General features: G+C 44.0%; 1 pseudogene across 1 annotated transcript; it reads right to left on the bottom strand.

Annotated features, from left to right (window-relative positions):
* Window positions 1-1,754: 1,754 nt before the first annotated feature.
* LOC148119886 (large ribosomal subunit protein uL29 pseudogene) lies at window positions 1,755-13,051 on the bottom strand (annotated as a pseudogene). The gene is made up of 2 exons (XR_015734942.1): window positions 12,891-13,051; window positions 1,755-2,189 (listed from the first exon to the last, which is right to left on the bottom strand). The product of XR_015734942.1 is annotated as a large ribosomal subunit protein uL29 pseudogene (transcript).
* Between the last annotated feature and the right edge of the window lie 1,651 nt (window positions 13,052-14,702).

Raw genomic sequence — 14,702 nt, forward strand, 5'->3', positions numbered from 1 at the left:
ATGTGGGCCATCGTCAGGCTAGTAGTTAGTTCTATGGTGGCCCCTGATGCACAGTTTGTCCACATCCAGCAGACACAGCCAATGAATATTTAATCAGCTCCAATTTAAACAAGTCATTCCGTGCCTGGTTTTACTAGGACCTGGAGAGGCCTGAGTCATCTTGACCATGCCCAGCATTGCTTCCCCCTCATGGCTGGAGCATATGTCTGCTCTTCCGTTTACGCTCTGTGACATCTCAAGAGCATACCAAATATGTCATCCAAGATCCCTGCTTGGCGATGACAGCGTAGCAAATGCCCCTGCCTGTCAAGTCAGATTTGATCACAGAGCAGTTCCTGCTGGGTCTTTTGAATCCAGACTCTCCTTCCAGACACTCTCTCCATGTCATTGGCACCACCGCCTTGCTCTCACAGTGATTCGGCGACCATCAAATCCTATCCAAACAGGAGACCTGTCCACATGCGGGCAGGAAGGGGCCACTCCCATCATCCTCTCTGCGCTTTTCTCAGTAAGCTCACTTTTTACTTTCCACATTCCTTTCGCTCTAAAGCTCCCTGCAACCTCCCTTGCTTTGTTTTTGTTTCAGTTTATTTGTTTGTTTGTTTGTTTCTTTTTCTTAATCCATCCTCCCATTCAGGGAATTATAATCAGGGTCTTCGAGGAGAATATGGTTTTGTTTTCATATGGCCCTGTTCTTCTTTTCTGCTGCATTGAAGATCAGACCACAGGTCTTGAATGCTTGAATATACTGAGCATGCTGTCTACCACTGAGCTATAGCCAACATTCTGTACAGACTTTTAAGAAGCAGGCCCACAGGTTTGATATATGCAAAGTTTAAATGGGACCAAAGACATTTGAGGGCTATTACTGTGGTCATTCTCATTGGTTCATTTGTTCATATTTTTTTTTGGTTTGGCTTTGAAGTCGTCTAGCTTTGTCTTGTTTGCTTGTTTCTTTGTTTTTCCTGCAATTCTGAAAGTTTTGGGGTGGGGAAGGCTCTAAGAGACAGCGATTCGAATTTAGATGGCCTGGAGTTTTGTGGCTGCTTCTGTGAAATACAGCAGTAAAAACGCCAGTTAGCTCAGCTGGATGCGTGCCTGCCTGGCATGCACAAAGCCCTGGATTGTGTCTGGAACATGGAACAAAATCAGACTTGGTGACACATTTAAAATCCCAGCACTCGGAGGCAGAGCCAGGGGGTCAGAGTTCAAGGATGTCCTTCTCTGCACAGGGACGTGTAAGCCACCCTGGGATATATGAGGCCTTATCTCAAAAACAAAAATTTACAAATACGTGCCTGGAGAGATGGCTCAGCAGTTAAAAGCTCTGGCTGCTCCTGCAAAGGATCCAGGTTCCGCTTCTAACACCCACATGGCAGCTCACAACTATCTATAACTTCAGCTCCAAGAGCTCCAACGCCATCTTTCGGCCTCCTTCGGTACCAAGCGTTCACATGATGCATACACATACATTCAGGTATAGCACTCACATAAATAAAGTGAATAAATCTTTAAAGATAATAGTTAGAAATAAAAATGTCACTGAGATGACTCAGTAAAGCCTGAGACCCTGAGTTGGATCCCTAGGACCCACACTGTAAGCCAACTATCTCTAGTGTTCCCCTTGCTTCATGCAAACATGTGCGTGAAAAAATAAAGACAATTAAATAACTCCTGACTCAAACGGCTTCACTAATGAACTCCATCGCTCAATGAAGATAGAAATAATACCAATATCTATTTTTTTTTCAGTCTTGCACTTTATTGCCCTTCCATTAGGCCTTGCCCGCATACTTGCGTTGCGGGTACAGCCTCTCCTTCCGTTGCTGTTTCTTTTTCTTCAGCTTCTCCTCGTGCTTGGTGAGCTGGTGGCGCATGGCTCTCGTTTTCTCATTTTCTTGGGTCGCAAGTCCAGAGGCTTGTACTTCTTGCCCTTGTAGAATTTCCTGAGGTTTTCCTTTTGAGTCTGGTTAATGACGGTGAGGACAGAGGCGCTGGATTCACGGACAACTCGTATCTTAGAGAGCTAGGACGCGGCCACAAAACTCCAGGCTTCGCTTGGCAACACGAAGCTGGGATAGCTCCACCTTCAAATCGTCCAGTTGTTTTAGCAGCTCCTCCTCCTTCATGCCATGCAGGTCCCGAGCCTTAACCTTGACCATGGCTGTGTTGCTCACCGCTGAGGCCGCCTGGTCCGAAAGAAAGCAAATAATTTTATTTTCCAATTATTGATAGCAATCTAGTATCGATTGCTTATCAGCTATCGCAGCACCAAACGGGACTCGAACCCGGGTCCTCCGCCAGAGCGTTAGGCGCTCTTAGCCACTAAGCCACCGCTCAAGCTGCTAATATCTATTTTTTTAATGCCAGATATTTAAACCAATAGCTCTGAACATTGCACATTTGATGATGGGGAAATCAAGAACAGACCTGTAAAGCGGAGACGGATGTAGCTCCTGTTTGCCCCGTTTGCTGTTATTAACGCCTCCGATTCGGGATTGAGGGGTCGGCTCAGAAGGGAGGGGTCATGGGGAGGAGAGAACTATCTTTGGAAACTCAGTGCGAGTAATTTAAAAATCTTCTTTCCCAGCTCAAAGTAGAATTGCGGTCATTTCAATGCATCCATTTTATAATTAAAGCACAAGCGGTCACTAACACAGAAGGTGAGAGAAATTAATGAACAGACAGCCCTACAAAGTCACCAGCGTCGTCTTGCAAAAGAAATGGGTGTTTTTAGAGAGCGTTTATCAGAAGAACCTTTTTAAAGCCACAGGACCGCTCTGACACTGGTGACCCCACCCTCTGATGACTCAATTTCCCTGCAGAGTAATGAGTTCAGTTCATTCACCATTTTTATGATTTGGGGCAGGGGTCTAGGCTCCCTGTGTCCTCCCAGCTCTCAATTTTTGCTTCTTTCCTCTGGACACTGTTACCGTTTCCAAATAACCACACAATCCAGGCATGGTGGTCCAAACTTGTGCTCCCAGATCACAGGAGGTCCAGGCAACGTGGTTTGCTGAAAGTTCAAGGCTAGCCTGCTCCTCATAGTGGAACTTTGTCTACATAAAATAATTTAATACGTTTAATTTAATTTAGCAGGGTTGGAATATGGTTTAGTTAGTAAAATACCTGCTGAGCCTCCTGTAGGGCTAGCACTAAGGAGGAGGGCAGGGAGGGAGGATTGGGGAAGGGGGCTTCCAAAACTCACTGGCAAGCCAGCCTAGCAGAATCAACAAGCTTTGGGTTCATTGAAAGCTCCTGTCTCAAAAAATACAGATGCATGTACAAGATCAAGTCAGTCAAACATTTCAGCATGCGTGTGGGAGGGACCTGAGGCCCCGCCCTTATGGGAAGAGCCACTGGCTACTGACAACTGCTGGATAAGGAAGAGTCACTTTCTTTTGATGAAATGGCCAATTGTAGGTCGCCATGACCTAGCAATGGCCACGCATCTATGTTTATGCTGGTGGCACTAATTGGAGTTGGAGTTCTCAAGAACAAAATATAAGTTTAAATATAATTATTTTAATTATACAGATGTATTATATATTAAATGCATGATATTTATTTAATATCTAATCTATTTCCATAATAGATATTTAATATGTTAAATATTGTTTTACTTAATTATTTAATATATACGTTTATATAAATATAAAGATAAAGAGGCCATACAGTTGGGAGGGAGGTGGAATGGGGCACTACAGGGAGCTGGAGCACGCAGTGGTGGGAGAATGTACATTGCACAAATGTATGAAACTTTGAAAATATAAAGAATATTACTAATATTCAACAAATAAAGGTGCAGGGAGAGTATCGCCTTCTTTATGGCTTTCCCCAGTGAAGTCACTGGAGACTCTCTTCCCAAGACAGACTACAGCCAGAGAACAAAGAAACAGAAGGGGAGCCCTCCAGCCAATTCCAGGCTCTAACTTTAACCAAGTCCTATTCTCTTACCCTGAGCCAATAGTGGTCAGAAAGGACTAGCATGTGGCAAGGTGGTTTTAATTTTTTGTGTACTCATTTTCTATTCTTTGCCTAGCATTAACACGACCACACTCGGGATACCTTTAAACAGGAGGACACGCCCAAAGTCGGAAAATCTTTGAACTGGATAATCCACCTATGAAAACAGCCCCAACCACCCCTTACCAGGAACTAAGGGCAAGGCCCAACCAAAGCCTCTCCCTGCTGGAGACCCGTGGGCTCCTCCTGCAGGTTAGCCAGTATTCAAGGCCGAACAGCTCCCTCGTGGAAAGCATGGAAAGCGAATGCTGTAGACTTGAACAGGAAAGCAGCCTTGAGGTTTGTACAGGCTTGCACCATGTCTCTCGGAGTTTGCGCCAGTGAACAAGACTTTGCCTCTGCTGGCAAAGGCCAGCAGACACTGGGAGACAGGGCCATTTGAAACCACATTTTTTGGCTCATTAAAGCCATTCTCTCCATGTTGCACCCTGTGTCAGTCAACCTATTCTCCAGGCGTTTTCTCAATGGTGCACTTCAGAAAGGCTGGGCATAGATCTTGCTAGGAACTGGAGGCGTTCCAGAAGCCTCATCAAGGCGAGTTTATTCTTGGACTCTGGCAACCCTTGAATGGCACTTCCACCTTTGCAGGCTCCCCCACAAAGTCCACTCTGCACAATTTGCCCATGAACCAAGAGGTTTATTTCATCTTGCTTCTGAAGTCCGGGGTGTCTTGTTTCTACCACTCAGCAAACAGTCACCACAAACAAGGGTAAACGGGGATCTCCGTGGAGGTCTTCCTACCCTGGACATGAAGACATGCTGGAGGCACAGATTGCTTCAAAGTAACGGGAAACCGCCTGACCTGGGACTCTTCTCATGATCAGAATGGTTTATAGAACTTCCCTGCATGAAAACAGCTTCCTGAATTGGTAGACAGGAAAGAAAGAAAGAAAGAGAGAGAGAGAGAGAGAGAGAGAGGGAGGGAGGGAGGGAGGGAGGGAGGGAGGGAGGGAGGGAGGAAGGGGAAGAAAGAAAGAAAGAAAGAAAAGGAGGAAGGAAGGAAGAGGGAGGAAGGAAGGAAGGAAGGAAGGAAGGAAGGAAGGAAGGAAGGAAGGAAGGAAGAAGGAAGAAGGAAGAAAGAAAAAAGCACAGTAGCTGCTTTATTTATTATGCCCTGCCATGGCAAGTGTGGGCACTATTAAGGTTCTGGGGATGTTATACAGTCCTGACTGCAGTTCAGCCTGCATATCTCCAGTTGTTATGACACACACACACCACCACCACCACTATACCACACCACACCCTGTATCCCTATCTGGCAGACATCTTGAAGGCATTAGTCTGGGCAGAAAAGATCTCACTTCCAAAACTGTCCTTTTGCTTTTCTTACTGGGTTTTTGGTTGGTTGGTTGGTTTGCGTTTTTTTGTTGTTGCTTTGTTTTGTTTGTGGTGGCGGGGGGATGGAATCCAATGTCTTGGACATGTTAGATAAATGCTCTACCCCTTAGTTATACCGCAGGAAGTGCCTTTCCTGGTGTCTGAATGATCTGCCTCAGAACTTGCTTTAATTTATTCTTCATTAGTCACCGTGCCTAAGAGTTGCATTGCTGTGTTGAAATACGCCCTGGGAAGTCTCCTCTCTTGACCTGGGTGGCAGCATGAATGGGAAGCATTGGCCTCCTGGTTCAAGGAGGGCTGGATAAACACCCAGCTTTGGGTGCAGCTGTCATTTGAGTTGTCCTCACTTAGGTAAGGGGCAAGTGTGACGTCAGGACAGTCCAGGGAGAGAGGGAGGAGCTAAAATGCATTTCTAGATGACGTAATCTTGGACTACAAAATAAGTTCTGACAAATCCACGAAAAACCATTAAAGCTAACAGGTATTTAGCATGGCCGCCGGATAAAAGATCAATACACAAAACGATCAATGTGTTTCTGTGCAGTAGCAATAAATAAACTGAAATAAAATCAGAGCTTGCTGAGACGGCTCAGCAGAAGACGCTTGGGGAGCTGAGGTTAATTCCTACCACCACGTGGTAGAAGGAAGGACTCGCCTCCTGTAAGTGCCCTGATGCCCCCCTCCCAAGCCATAGCATGTGCACCAACACACACACACACACACCAATGAACTTGATAAAAATTTAATACATAAATAAAAAGAAAAGATTATTTATATAGTAGCACTTAAGAGAAAAAAATATTTAGGAATAAATGTAACAAAGAAGGTATAAAGCCTATATTCTGAAAAGTATACAAAGAATGTTGAAAGAAATAAGGATCTGATAAATAAAGAATAGGTAGCTATTCTGCATTCAAAAATTAATACTGAATATTGAAGAGCAACCTGAATATCCATGTTCATCATGACAGTATTCACAATAGCCAAGTTAAAGAATCATCTTAGCTGTCCATCAACAGATGAATGGATGAATAAGATCACACACACATACACAGACACACACACAACACACACACACACAGACAAAGATACACAGACACAAACACAATACACACAGATAAAACACACACAGAGACACACACACAACTCACATACAGACACATTCATTCACAAACACATACAGACAAAGATACATAGTCACACACAGAGACAGACATACACAACACATACACACAAAGATGCACAGACACATACAATACACACAAAGACATATACAACACACAAACCCTCACAAATACACACAACACACACAACACACACACACACACACACACACTGAAGTTTTGTTCAGCCATAAAAAAACAAAATCACATTGTTTACAGGAAAATGGATGACGTTTTGTTATGTAATTGTTATGGTAAGTGAAATAAGTCAGACTCAAAAAAATTTCATATTCTCGCTCATATGTGGAATCTTGTTTTTAGACACAAGAAATTAGAGAGGCTATTAGGAAAAGAGTGGAATGGAAGGAGGGGTAACAAAGGAAAGGAGTAAGGAGTTAAATGTGGTTAAAGTATATCACATACATATATGGGAATATCAAAATGAAACATTAATTTGTACATTTATTATGTGATAATAAAAATGTCTTTTGCAATAGGGTCTCATTCTGTAGTCCCAACTGACGGTCTTGAAACTCACTACATAGACTAAGCTGTCCAAGACCTCAAAGAGATCTGCCTACTTTTACCTCCTGTGTGCTAAGATTAAAGGTGTGCACCACGATGCCTGATGTGGAATTCTTAAATCCTTCTGGAGTCTTTAATAGAGTTAAAAAAGATAGTTATAATTATAAAAGATAAATTAGGTATAAAACTTAAGAATCACAAAAATAGGATAGATGATAGAGTATTTTCCTTAATTTACCAAATGTAAATGGACTAAATATTGTAACTCTAACTCTTGCTTGATTACTGTTTTGTTGTATGTAATCTTGCTATGTTAAACTTAAAACCTTCCTTTTTATTTAGACAGAAGAGGAAAGATAATGTGGATTATCCTCTGTATACTGTGAATATGTTTAATTACCATTGGTTAATAAAGAAGCTGCTTTGGGCCTATGGCAGTACAGAATAGAGCAAGGTAGGAATTCAAGTACAGATAGAGGAGAAGAGAAGGCAGAGTCGAAGAGACACCATGTAGCCACTGAAAGAGAAAGATGCCTGCCTGCCAAAAACATAGTGGTAAACCACAAGTGATGTGGTAAAATACAAAATAATAGGGATGGGTTAATTTAAGATGAAAGAGTTAGTTAATAAGAAGCCTTAGCTAATAGGCCAACCAGTGTTGCAATTAATATAGTTTCTGTGTGATTATTTTGGGTCTGGGAAGCTGGAAACAAACAAGCAACCTCCACTTACATATACCTAGTTAAAGTTTTTTTTAAGAGAGAGAGAGAGAGAGAGAGAGAGAGAGAGAGAGAGAGAGAGAGAGAAAGATGACATTGCTAAAATGGAAATACTCCACAATTTGACAGGTGGAATCAAAGGTAATTCTTGTCACGTTCCCTTCAGACATCTTGGCAGGAATTGAGAAAAATAATCCTAAATTCATATCAAACTTCAACAGATCCAGAATAGAAAATATATTTATTTTTAAAAACTGGCATTGTTGGGTAAGTGTCAACACTTGCCTCCTAAGTGGCCGCAGCTGGGACAGTAGGGTGCCGCATGAGGTGCTGTGTGAAGACAAGCACCATCAAGAAGAGGAAAACAAAGTTTTGGCAGAGACAGTGTTTGGTGAGGGCTTGAACCCTGGCTACACAAAGAACTGTTACAATCCAGCAGGCAACACACAACTAGCACAAACGAGCAGAGATACAAGCAGATGTTTTTCGAAGGAAGAGACATGAGTGGCTGAAAATGCTCTTAGAAAAATGTCAAAACCATCAGTCATCAAAGAACAGACATCAGAACCTCAATTAGATACCGTTCCACACCCATTAGGGAGGCTGCTGGACTTTTTAAAGCAGAAACTCATACATGTCAAGAAGGGAATGGACACCTTGGGACTTCTGTACACTGCTTATTGAACTCTATTGGATATGGCTGTGGCAAGTTTTCTTGTCAGACTATCTTTGGACTTCCAGCCCACAAATAATGACACAGAGATTTATTATTCGTTACCAAAGCTTGGCCTTAGCTTAGGTTTGTTTTAACTAGCTCGTATAACTTAATTAACCTGTTTCTGTTAATCTACCTTCTATCACGTGGCTCGGTTACCTTTCCTCTGTACTGCCCATCCTTGCTTCCTCAGCACCTGGCTAGCATCCTGCCTTTCTTCTTCCCAGAGTCTGCTCTGTCCAGAAGTCCCGCCTATACTCTTCTGCCTAGCTATTGGCTATTCAGCTTTTTATTACCCCAATCACAGCAATACATGTTCACACAGTGTACAAATATCCCATGACATATGGCTGTCCTGGCAAGCTATCCGTTCTTCCCTCAGACATTTAAACACAAAGCTAGCATGACCCAGCAGGATCACTTTCACACACACAAGACAGGTGAAACCAAGCATGGCCATATGTAACCTGTGCACCGACGTTCATAGCCATGGTGCTCATAATAGCTAAAGGGAAGGTAGGCATGGGCCAAAGCACACCATCAGCTTTTTTCCCTAAGTGGAATATTTTGGAAAAGAAAATGAAATAAAGTATCGCTGTAGCTATGTATGACCATATGGATGAACTGGGGAAACCTGCTCAGTAGAGGGAGAGTGTTGCTCCAGACCACATACTGTGTGTTTCCATTTGCATGTCACATTCTGGACTGGCAGATTTGCAGGGACAAAAGTAGTTTCTTTGCTGCCTAGAACTGGAACAAATACAGAGAAGGAGGTTGTGGAACAGTGGAGGGAGGAAAGTTTCTTTCTGGGGTTATTGAGATGTTTTAAAACCGACTGTAATGCTGGCTGCCCATTCTATGAGAGTTCCTTAAGGCCATTGAAATGAAATGACACTGAATTTTATTTTTTCATTTTTGACAAAGTCTCTCTATGTTTTCCATGCTGTTTACAAACTCCTGGGTTCACATGATCCTCTTGCCTTAGCTCTGTGAGTAGCTGGGACTACATGCATGTACCAGGGAAACACATTTGAAATACATGCATTTTTAGTGGTAAGTGAAATAAAACTCCATATAGACCCTCCAGACCTAGAGATACAGCTCCATGGCAGAGAGCTTGCTTGTGGAACACAGTTTGAGATCTAGCACCAAACCAAAACTGTGTTCAAAACAAAGAAGCAAAGAAACAAAACCCAGAGCTATTGCCCTCTGGTACACACTAATTATAAAGCCAGATTCTAGACGTGATCTAGTCAGTACTTCTGTGGAGATTTTCTGATGTCTTTTAGTTCTAGAAATGGCACGCAGACACTTCAGGGGCTGACTAGGACTAACAGCAAAGGAACCCCAGTTAGTTGAGAAATCCCAAAACGATCTCTTAGGAGAGATGGGGACAGGAATTGACGGGGAGGGCAGTCACTTAAGACTAGACTTCTCATTGAGTCGGAGTTCATGTCTTAAAGTGAAACTGAAATTTCCAAAGAACAATCCTGTTAGGAGATTCAGAAATTTACCCCCTCCCATCTGCCCTCCCTCTTGCCATTCCCCGAGCCCTCCATGACTGGACCTCTCTGAACCAACAAGCTTCAGGCTGAACCACGGGAAGCTGCCATCTTGCTATGTGAAGCATCAGCACCTCCATGGGGCTCAGTCTAGGTTGTGAGTGGTGAAGAGGCAGAGGAGTTTTGAGGACCCCATGCACCAAGCTCCATGTACAGGGCCTCCCACTTAATATATCTAATTTAGTCTGTTTGGTTTGCACAAGAGCAGGGTCTTTCCTTGCCCCGACAGAAAGCTTGCCTGTTGGTAAATACACCTGCATGCTGACGCCTTGTTCCTAGCTGGGACATCGGGAGCATCATCTGGAAGACTGGGAGAATTGGCATGAGAGCTTGGCCAATCCAAAGGATAAATCAGCCTTGTTAAGACTGTACCCAGTTGAAATGGTGTAGAAGAGACGGCTCAACAGTTAATAGCAATCACCACTCTTGCAGAGGACCAGAGTTTGGTTCTTACTGTCCACTTGGGGTGCCTCACACCCACCTGTAACTCCAGTTCCAGGAGATTCAATGTTCTCTTCTAGTCTTCATGGATGCCTGCATGCTGGGGATGGCTGCTTATTCGTTCCTGGCTGCCCAGACCACAAGATAATCACAGAGAAACTTTATCATTTGCAATACTGTTTAGCCAATAGCTAAAGCGTATCTCTGGCTTACTCTTATATCTTAAATTAATCCAATTTCATTATTTTATATTTTACTGCAAGGCTTATAGCCTACGAGCAAGGTTCTGGCTCGTGGCTTGCATCTGTCTCTGGTGGTAGCTCCATGGCTTCACCTTCTTTCAGTTTAATTTTCCTGCCTAGCTCTAATTCTGCTAAGCCACTGAGCAAAACAACCTTATTCATTAACCAATAAAAGCAACACATAGACAGAAGGACTTCCCACACCACCTGTACTCTCTGGTTCACATCCCCACACAGCAACACACCAGCATACATAATGAGAAACAAAATAAATCTGTTTTTTTAAGGATGGATACAATTACCATCCTCATTACCATAATACCATAGTATTCTGCTATGACACCATATAAGGGGATGGAGTTTTGGTTTTGTTGTTGCTGTTGTTGTTTGACTGGCCTGGAACTTGCTATGTAGATCAGACTGCCTTTGAACTTGTTGGGGGTCCTCTTGCCTCTGCAGGTGGTAAAAGTTTTAAAGCCAAAAAAGACCTCCCTAGAGCCTGTGTGACTGATGTGGTGACTAAAGATTGTCAGGTGTATGTGGGGATGTGGTACCGTCTCTGTGGCTACGGTGTGTCCACTGTTAAGGGGATTAAGCCAGGTATGAAGCGGATAGAACCAGGAACTAGAGTCAGGAGAGTCCCAAGCTGAGGCCAACCTGGGCTACACAGTAAAACCCTGTCTCAAAAACGAACCATCAGCAATAGCAACAACTAAGAAAATATTCTTATTAATACTGAACTTTTACTCTAAGACGGTGGTGGGATTTTCATTCCGCTCTAAAATGATGCACCGTGCCAAACATGTAGCTTGCAGTAAACAACTTTTTGGTGGTTATCAGGCCCACTGGGGGATTCTCAAGAAGTGAGAAAAATCTCACCCAACAAGCTTCTTGCAAATTTAATATATGTCTATTTAAAAATGAATTGGACAAACTGATACTTTTTAAGAAGACAAATGATCTTTCAATTTCAGCCTAAATTTTTCTCTTTTGAATTTGGAAGAGAAGGTATTTCTTTTTTTTCTCAGGTTCTGGAAATGTTGTCAGCTTCTTCAAAAGCTGGTGAGCCAAAAGAGATATGGAACTTCTGCCTGGGCCTGATACAGAAAAGACCTGGGCGGGAAGACGTGGCTACCATGCCATGGATCAAAGGGGCAGTCGGCCTTCCGCTGTCTCTCCGTGCAAATTGTGGGCGCTGGGTTTGCGCCAGGCTCAGTGGCAACCACTTCTTGGTTTCAAAATTCTTACTCTTGTCTGTGCCTTCAAACCTCTCCTCGGGTGTGTAGGAAGAACGCTCTTTCTCAGCCATTAAATGCCAGCGTTGACGGTGACAGCTTCTGTTGTTTTGTCCTGCAGGCTAGCGAGCATTCAGAGATTGGCCAACATAATGCCTGCTGGACCTTGCTTCCTGTCTGGTGACCCAGCTCCCCTGAATCTCAAATAAATGTTTCTGTCAGGAGACTGAGCTCCCAGCTGTGCAAATTGGTCACAGATGTAATTGCATTTGCCCTCTGCCCTGGAAGAAAACATGCCTGTGGTTGGGGGTTTCCATGTCTGCGAATGAAGCGCATTACTCCTGACTTTGGGTAACAGCCGTGACGCCCAAAATAAACTGCCACAGAGACACCACAGCGTCACCAGATGTACTGGTGTACCGGATTGTTGCTACCCAGAATCCAGGCTGGACAACCAGTTACCAAAACCGAACTATTTCATTGGCTGGTCCGGCATGGTCACAAACTAAGTTTTCCCATTGGTTCCTGTAACTCCCAAACCAGACTGCAAGCACCCTCTGTCCCTCTCTGACAACCTCTGTTCTTGTGCAAAGGGCTGAGGTGCCAAATTCCTGGAGCAGCATGCCAAAGCAGCTAGAGAACAGCCGCACTGCCCTGGCCGCCCGCACCCACCGCAGCAGCTGCTGAAATCTAATTAAAATAAACACGGAAGAAGACGACTGAGCCCTGCCCAGCACCTCAGGGTTAAGCCACCCACCCAACTTCTCTGGAAAGTCTGGCACAGAAATTCAACCCCGGACACCATAGCGGGTGGCGCTGACTTTGAAACCAACGGGGACGGAAGGGTTTCGTGTGTCTTCACCTTGCTGGGTGGGAAGAGAACAAGCCCTTGTCTGTCTGCGAGGCTGTCAGGAGAAGTCTTACCTTGTAGCTGTTTCTCTAAGGGGCTTTGTAGAGGCTCCTGGGCCGTGTGTTCAGGAGCTGCTGGAGAGCCGACCTCCATGACACTGAAGATGGGCAGAAGGAACTTTTGAACAAAGCTCATGGAACTTTCCAGAGAACTGACCAAGGAGTAAGGCCATTGAGATGGAACTGGACTTTGTCATGCTACCTACCACAAGGAGATCAGCCTCTGGCTTTAAGTGCCAACTACTCTACTAACTGTCACTTTGAGAGACTTTGGGTCCTCAATTATTCCTCATCTCCCTCCTCCACCTTCTTCCCCTTCCTCCTCTCCCTTGCCCTTCCCCACTCCCCTTTCCCGTTTTTCTTTTTGTTTGTTTGGTTTGGTTTGATTGTTTAAGATAGACTCTCACTATGTAGCCCATACTGCTTAAAACTCACAGCTATCCTCCTGCTTCAGCCTCTTAGGTTCTGGGATTACAGGCATGCACCACAAACCCAGCTTCAGTTCCTCCATGTGTAACTGGGAAAATAAAATCTGTATCTCATAGTGTTTGGGGGAAGTCACAAGGTAATTCTAATCCATAAAAAGTGCCCCCCTCCGCCCGCATGAAGACAGGGTTTCTCTGTAGCTTTGGAGCCTCTCCTGGCACTTGCTCAGTAGACCAGGCTGGCCTCAAACTCAGAGATCCGTCTACCTCTGCTTCCCAAGTGCTGGGATTAAAGGTGTGCACCACCACCACCCGGCCATATGAAGTGCTTTTAGAGATGGCTTAGAGGTTAGGAGCACTGACTGTTCTTCCAGAGGTCCTGAGTTCAATTCCCAGCAACCCCATGGTGGCTTACAACCATTTATGAGATCTAGTGCCCTCTTCTGGCCTGTAGGCATACATGGAAGGAATATTGTATACATAATAAGTAAATAAATCTTTTTAAAAAAATGAAGTGCTTTTAAAACAGCTTGGGAAGCTGGAGAGGGGAAAAAGAAAAGGAAGGGAAGGTGAAGGTGAGTACGGGAGACCAGTGAGAACTGGAAAGCTCTTGCTGAGTGTTCAAGCTCAGAGCTCATGTTCTCTAGAGAAAGCAGAACAGAAGGACATATGCCAGCCCATAGGGGTTTTATTATGAGATATGGAATATGTACATGCACACACACACACATGCACACACACACTAAAATGCCATGCAACCTTTAAAAAGCACAGAGAAAGATATGGGAAATTTTCCAATATAAAGTGATATGGATAAGCCTTTAGCTTGTTCCATTATATAGAATAAACAAGTCACAGTATGTGATTCCATTTATATGAAGTAGCTAAAATGGCCAACCTTGCAGAATCAAGTAGAATGTGCTTGGCAGGGCCCAGGGAGAGGAACATCAGTGTAAGTTATCAAAACTGAAAAACTCCCCAAGTCTGCTGTGCAATACTATACCTATAGTCAACAATGCAATCCTCCTGCCTCAGCGGCTGAGCGTATAGATTACAGGGGGAGTGGCACCTTGCCTGGACCAATCTTATTTGTTCTGCTGGTAATAATTGAATGACGGTAGCAGGGCCATGGGGGAGGGGTAAGAACAGTGGAACAACTCCTGCAGGAGTGAGACCGAGCGAAGGGAGACAAGTTACATCCTTGAAGGACACATCAGGTCTATCTGGGAAGAACATACTAAATGCTGGCTGAATGGGTGAAGCTTCACGTCTGTGCATGGGGATAAACACGAAATAAACAGCAATCACCTCCATTAACATTTGAACAAATTTCTGCCTGCTGTACACGTCAGCGTGGCCCATTTTAAAGATGGAAACATCTTGTTTGGGGTATAAGCTTGTA

This window comes from Myodes glareolus, chromosome 14 (assembly GCF_982192425.1).
Source record: "Myodes glareolus chromosome 14, mMyoGla1.1, whole genome shotgun sequence".
Lineage (NCBI taxonomy): Eukaryota > Metazoa > Chordata > Mammalia > Rodentia > Cricetidae > Myodes > Myodes glareolus.